Genomic DNA, 8345 nt, shown 5'->3' on the forward strand with positions numbered 1-8345 from the left:
TCATGAAATTTCCAACTTGACTTAGGCTTAGGCCTCTCCTTAGACCCCACATCACTTATAATATGCTTCGTATACTTATTATCATATCCAATTTATATCCATCATATTAATAGTCCTCGTCTGCACACAAAATAATATAATTAGCACACATCAACTTTCTAATTTCTCCAAAATGCGCCGAATTGTTCTACGGACTTCCAACTCCGATTCTGAGCATACGCCTAAGTCCGAAAACCAAACTCAACCGCGCGCAAGTCATAATGCACATTACAAAGTTGTTCGGGACCTTAAGCTCCGGAAGGGGACGTAAATTCTCAAAACTACAAGTCGGGTTGTGTCACGACCCGAAATTCTCACCTTCGGAACCGTGATGTCGCGTAACATTTACTTGCTAGGCAAGCCAACGTAAGAATAATATTAGTCATTTTAAAATAATTTTAAACTAATTAATAACAAAGAGACAAATGCGGAAGTAAGGTCTGAAATGTAGTGAATAATCTATAATAATAGCGATGTCTAAATACCATCCCAGAACTGGAGTAAAAAGTGCACGAGCTTCTAGAATAATACAAATAAAGGTCTGAATAAAATTCAAGATGTTTGAAATATAATATACAGCTGAGATAATATAGAAGGGGATTTCAGAACTGCGAACGCTATGCAGTTATACCTCAAGTCTCCACTGGTAGTTGTATCGAGGCAAATCTACTGTACGCCGCTAGGACCAACTCCGAAGTCTACACAAGAAGTGCAGAGTGCAGTATCAGTACAACCGACCCCATGTGCTGATAAGTGCCGAGCCTAACCTCGACGAAGTAGTGACGAGGCTATGACAAGTATATACAAACACAAAGTAACAATAATACAACAAATAACAATTTATAAATTGGGAGGGAACATGCGAAGGGGAAGGATATAATAATTTCAGCAGGAGGAGTGTCACTTAGCAGCTAATTAATTTATCAACAATAAAATGAGCAAATGATAATATGAAAATTGCATCATACCACCCTTCGTGCTTTTACTCTCATTTGACACGGCATCACCCTTCGTGCTTTTCCACTCACAAATGGCACGGCAACACCCTTCGTGCTCTTACACTCACAAATAGCACGGCAACACCCTTCGTGCTTTTACACTCACAAATAGCACGGCAACACCCTTCGTGCTTTTACACTCTTCCTTACCATGAAAATAATAATATAAATCCGGAAGAGTATTTAAGTGCGGGGATATACACTTATCAATCAATTCAATATCAAAATACCGACTTCACCTTCCTAAATATTCAACAATAATTAAATGAATAATAATTTCACGAATAATGATCAAATAATCAATAATAAACTTAAGCAGGAATATCTTAATTAAATAGACAATTATTCACAATAAACAAATTCTCGCATGCTTTGACTCAACCACAACGCATAAGTAATCGCCACCTCACATATACGTTGTACCCACACATTAAATCATGTAGCAAATAGACAATTAAGTCCTACTCCCTCAAGTCAAGGTTAACCACGACACTTACCTCGCTTTGCAACCAAATTCAAGAATCCACTACACCTTTGCCTCGCGAATTCGTGTCCGAAATCCTCAAATCTAGTCATAAATAATTCAATATACTCAATATAAATCGTAGGAATTAATTCCATATGAATTTACTAATTCTTCGGATTAAAATTCGAAATTTATCTCAAAAATATCAGTGGGACCCACGTCTCGAATCCCGAAACAATTTACGAAATCCGAACACCCGTTCCGATACGAGTTCAACCATACAAAATTTATCAAATTCCGACAACGGATTGGCTTTCAAATCTTCATTTTATATTTTTGGAAGATTTTACAAAAATCTAATTTTTCTTCAATAATTTCACGGATTAATGATATAAATGAGTATGGAATCATGAAATATAATCAATATAGGATAAGGAACACTTACCCCAATATTTTCCCGTAAAAATCGCCCAAAAATCGTCTTACCCGAGCTCAAAATCGAAAATGGTGGAAAATAGGTCGAAATCCCATTTCAAGAACTTAAGTTCTGTTTGCCCAGATTTTTACTCATCGCGATCGCGGAAATTCGTTCGCAATCGCGTAGAACAACTTCTGCCTAGGTCCATTCGCGATCGCGGATAACTCTTTGCGATCGCGAAGCATATTTTGGCTGCCCAGATTTTTAACTCTACGCGATCGCGTAAATGGTCATGCGATCGCAGAGAATATTTTCTTAGCCTTACGCAATCGCGTACTGACTTGTGCGATCGCATAGCACAAATGGCATGCCCAGCTTCTGCCTTCATTCCTTCTACGCGAATGCGGCTTGGCCCTCGCGTTCGCAGTGCACTGGAAGCTAACCTTCCGCGATCGCGTACCTATCTTCGCGAACGCGAAGACTAAAACTCACGACTAACAATTTTCTCTTCGCGATCGCGAAGCACAATGCACTAGATGACAGCAGAAGCTAAAAATCAGATTTTTCTCAAAGTTCAAATGGTCTGTAGGCTATCTGAAACTCACCCGAGCCCTCGGGGCTCCAAACTAAACATGCACACAAGTCTAAAAACCTCATACGAACTCGCTCACGCGATCAAAATACCAATTTAACACCTAGAATTAAGAATCGGACACCAAATCAAATGAAATTTAAAAAAAAAAAACTTTAAAACTTCTATTTTCACAACCGAACGTCCGAATCACGTCAAATCAACTCCATTTCTCACCAAATTCGACAGACAAGTCATAAATGACATAACGGACCTATAAAAATTTTCAGAACTTGAATCTGACCCCGATATCAATAAAAGTCAATTTATAGTCAAACTTGAAAATCTTTAACCTTTAAATTTTTAGTTTCCGTTAAATGGCCATAACTTGAGCTAGAGACCTCCAAATTAAATTCCGGGCATACGCCCAAGTCCCAAATCACGATACGGACCTACTAGAACTGTCAAAACACTGATCCTAGTCTGTTTGCTCAAAATGTTGACCAAAGTCAACTCAGTTGAGTTTTAAGGCTCTATTTCACATTTTAATCCATTTTTCATATAAAAACTTTCCGAAAAATTATACGGACTGCGCACGCAAGTCGAAAAATGATGAATAGTGCTTTTCGGGGTCTTAGAACACAGAAATAATTATTAAATTTAAAGATAACCTTTTGGGTCATCACAGGTTGTTACAGAATAAAACTGTAGGTACATACCGAATGAAAAATTAGACTCAACTTCAAAAGACGAGAATGAAATTAGAGCCCGGTGGAGCAGGCAAAATAACAATGATTTGAGCAACTCGTGCTGATAATGTATTAAGAAATAAGAGCAAAATAGAACAATATAGTAATAGAGACAAGATATATAGTGAGAGAATATAAAAGTTATCTTATTCAAGTGTGTTTCTTGTGTGTACTTCATAAGATAGAGTATATCTTATTTATAGGATATGGGATACATGAAAGGTTACAAGAATACACCTAAAGGTTACAAATATTAAGTGATGAATTAACTAAATACATGAACTCAAATGGTTCATGGAATAAGGATGTATGGAGTATTCAATGGACATCCACTTTAATATATTTATAACACTCCCTCTTGAATGTCCATCTAAAAGATACTTACATGTCTAAAACTTTATAAAATTATAGCAATATAAGCCAAGAAATATAGATAAAACTTTCAAGTTGTATTCAAGTCTATCTTATTGGTGTCGTTTGTAGAATTAGAAATACCGTATATTTAGTGTACAATTTACTTGAGAGTTACAAGATATTAAATGAATGTAATAAATATATTCATGTATATCCAAAATGGTTCATGGATGAGTTGTTGGACATCCACAAATTTAATGTATTCATAACACTCCCCCTTGAATGTCCATAGATAATGTGCCTCATTAAAACCTTACTAGGAAAAACCCGGTGGGAAAAAGCCTAGTGAAGAAAAAAGAATACACATATCTTGTAATACGCATTGAGTGTTGCCTTATTAAAAACCTTACTAGGAAAACGCAATTGGGACAAAACCTTGATTAAGGAAAAAAAAGTACAGCGCGTATTATACTCCCCCTGATAAAAATTTTATTTGATATCTCGGAGACGACGCATTCCAATCTTATGTTTCAGCTTTTCAAATGTTGATGCTGGCAATGCCTTAGTGAATAAATTTGCTAGATTGCCACTTGAACGGATTTGTTGAACATCTATCTTACCATTTTGCTGAGGATCGTGTGTGAAAAAGAACTTTGGTGAAATGTGCTTTGTTCTGTCTCCTTTGATATATCCTCTTTTAAGTTGAGCTATACAAGCAATATTATCTTCATACAATATCGTTGGGATCTTCATTTTTAAAGAAAGACCACACAGTTGTTGAATGTATTGAGTCACTGATCTCAACCATACACATTCTCGACTCATGAATAGCTATTATCTCTGCATGATTAGAAGATGTAGCAGCTAAAGTTTGTTTTGTTGAACGCCATGAAATAACTTTACCTCCACAAGTAAATAGATAACCTATTTGAGATCGGACTTTATATGGATCAGACAAATAACTTGCATCTGCATAACCAGTCATTTGTGAATCGGATTCATAAGAATAAAATAATCTCATATCAATAGTCCCTCTGAGGTATCTAAAAATATGCTTAACACCATTCCAGTGTCTTGTTGTTGGAAAGGAACTAAATCTTGCTAATAAACTTACTGCAAAAGCTATATCTGGTCGAGTATTATTTGCAAGATACATTAGTACACCAATTGCACTAAGATATGGAGTTTCATCACCAAGAAGCTCTCCATCATTTTCATGAGGTCGAAATGGATCTTTATTTATATCAAGTAATCTCACAACCATTGGGATACTCAATGGATGTGCTTTATCCATATAAAACGCTTTAGGATCTTTTCGGTATAAGTTGATTGATGGACAAAAATTCCATCTTTCATATGCTTAATTTGTAGACCAAGATAAAATTTTGTCTCTCCAAGATCTTTCATTTCAAACTCTTTCTTCAAACAGTCAACTGCTTTTGGAAGCTCCCGAGGAGTTCCAATGATATTTAGATCATCAACATACACAGCAATTATAACAAATTCAGGTCCAGACCTTCTTATATATACACAAGGACAAATTGGATCATTCTTATACCTTTCTTTCAGCAAATACTCACTCAGACGATTATACCATATTCGCCCTAATTGTTTCAATCCATATAAGGATTTTTGAAACTTTATTGAACAAGTTTCCCGAAAATTTCAGGAACTTTAAACCCTTCAGGGATTTTCATATAAATTTTGTTGTCTAATGTGCCATACAAGTAGGCTGTGACAACATCCATCAGACGCATATCAAGTTTTTCATGGACTGCCAAATTTATAAGATACCTGAAAGTGATTGCATCCACCACATGAGAATATGTCTCCATATAATCAATGTCAGGTCTATGCCAAAATCCTTGTGCCACAAGTCGTGCTTAATATATAACGACTTAATTTTTATCATTTCGTTTTCGCACAAAACCACATTGTATCCTACTGGCTTTATTTTTTCAGGTGTTCGCACTATACGTCCAAATAATTTACGTTTTTTAAGTGACGCTAATTCTGCCTCGATAGAGTCTTTCCATTTTGGCCAATCATTTCTTTGTCTACATTCATCGACAAATCTTGGTGTAAGATCCTCATCTTGTTGCATTATCTCAACAGCAACATTATAAGCAAAAATGTTGTCGACAATAATTTTATTTCGGTTTCACCTTTTTTCCGTAGAGACATAACTTATTGAGATCTCTTCATTCTTATTATTTCCAGGTACCTGGACTTCCCCTGAGGTCTTATCATTTGTTATGTCACGAGGCTCTTTTTGAGCAATTGCCTCCATATTATGATCTCCCTAGATCATTTGCTCATTTTCGCTTTCGAGGATTTTTATATTTGGAACCAATTGGTCTACCACATTTCAAGCATGGCTTAGACTCATTTGTATTTATAGATTGTCCAACCGGGACATCAATTCGAACAGGAGCATTAGCAGATGGAATATGTGACTTAGTCACCCTTGATAGGTTAGTGAATGCATCTCGCAGTTGATTTGCGATATTTTACAAATAAATTATCTTTTGAACCCCATGTTCACATATATTTGTTCGAGGATCTAAATGAGATAGTGATAATGCATTCCAATCTATCTCTTTTTGCAATTACTTATTTTCTCCCCCTAATATTGGGTATACTGATTCATCAAAATGTCAATCAACAAATCTTGCAGTAAATAAATCTCCAGTCATAGGTTCCAAATATTTTATAATAGAAGGAGATTCATACCCAACGTATATCCACAATCTTCTTTGGGGTCCCATCTTTGTGCGTTGTGGTGGAGCAATTGGAACATATACTGCACATCCAAATATTTTAAGATGGGAAATATTTGGCTCCTGACCAAAAGTCAATTGTATTGGAGAGACTTTATGATAACTTGTGGGTCTGATCTGCACAAGAGCTTTTGCATGCAAAATAGCATGGCCCCATGCTAAAATGAGAAGTTTTGTTCTCATAAGCATTGGTCTAACAATTAATTGGAGGCGTTTGATCAATGATTCCGCTAGACTATTTTGAGTATGAACATGAGCAACTAGATGCTTAATTGTTATCCGAATTGATATGCAACAATCATTAAAGGCCTGAGATATAAATTCACCAGCATTATCAAGACGAAATGTCTTAATTGCATAATCTGGAAATCATGCTCTTAATCTTATTAATTGAGCTAGTAACCTCGCAAAGGCCAAATTGCGGATTGATAACAAGCACACATGTGACCATCTTGTAGATGCATCTATCAAAACCATATAATATCTGAATGTTCCACATGGAGGGTGTATGTGCCCACATATATCACTCTGTATACCTTCCAAAAATGCAGGAGATTCAACTCTAACTTCAATTACTGATGGTCTAATAATCAGTTTGCCTTGATAACATGCAGCACAAGAGAATTCTTTAGTTTGAAGAATCTTCTGGTTCTTCAATGAATGACCATGTGAATTCTCAATTATTTTGCGCATCACATTATAACTGGGATGGCCCAACCGGTCATGCCAAATAATAAAATCATTAGTAAACTCCTTATTTACTATAGCATGTGATTCGACTACACTAATACTAGTGTAGTATAATTCGGAGGAAAATGCGGGAAGCTTTTCAAGCACATACTTCTTTTCCGTTTTTATTGTAGTAATATAAAGGTATTCAACCTTTCGTTCATTGGGGGTCTCAATATGATAGCCATTTTGACGAATATCATTATAGATGCATTATTAACAACCAATATAGTTTCTCCTGGTAGTAATACAGTCGCTCTTCCAGAGCCCTCGATTAATTTGTACTACCAGATATTGTTATGATATTGGCTTCTTTCATGATTAAATAAGAGAAATATCTCTTATCTTTTAATATGGTGTGCGTCATAGCACTATCCAGAAGGCATATTTCTTCTTTATTATTCATACGGCCAACTGAAGACTCAGAAGTTTTCATATTCTTCATAAAGAAAAAAAAATACATCATAAGTAATATTGAAAAATTTAAGAACAAAAGAAACTACATTTAGGAAATTAAATACTGACAACATAAAAAGTTTTATTCAAAACATGAACTTCATAAAAAAAATACATTTATTCTTATAATGTTTCCCAATAATAAGTCTTCAGTTATGATGCTCAAAGAAGTCTTCGGCTTTTAAAAGATTAATATCTGCAAGGCCTTCAAAAATATCATCTTTATAGGCAAGGTTTGCTTCAACTTTATCACGATTATTCATAGGGCCTGCCTCAACATCATTTTGAAAGGTCAAATGAGTCTCTAACTTTATTTTGTTTCCCTTCTATAGATGCTTGATAAAGTTTGACAAAATGTTCAGGTGTATACTAAATTCGTGCCCAATAATTTTTCATACCACATCGGTGGCAGATATTACCTTTGTCGTTTGAAGGATTATTCTGAGAACCCTTATTGTTCTCTTGTTTATAACAACCACCACCATGGCGATTATTATTTCGCCCCTTTGCCACGTCCATGTATATTTATACGGTCATGATAATTATTGTCTTCTTTCAGACTTTGGATCTATCGTTCCCATATTCGCTTCTGAAAATGGAACTGATCCAGTGGGGCGGGCTTCATGATTTTTCATTAAAAGGCCATTATGTTGTTCAGCCACCAAAATGCATGAAAATAACTCAAAATATTTCTTAAAGCCCTTTTCACGGTATTACTGCTGTAACACCATATTTGAGGCATGAAAAGTGGAAAGAGTCTTCCAACATGTCCTCATCATTCATAG

The sequence above is a fragment of the Nicotiana tabacum genome, chromosome 4 (assembly GCF_000715075.1).
Source record: "Nicotiana tabacum cultivar K326 chromosome 4, ASM71507v2, whole genome shotgun sequence".
NCBI lineage: Eukaryota > Viridiplantae > Streptophyta > Magnoliopsida > Solanales > Solanaceae > Nicotiana > Nicotiana tabacum.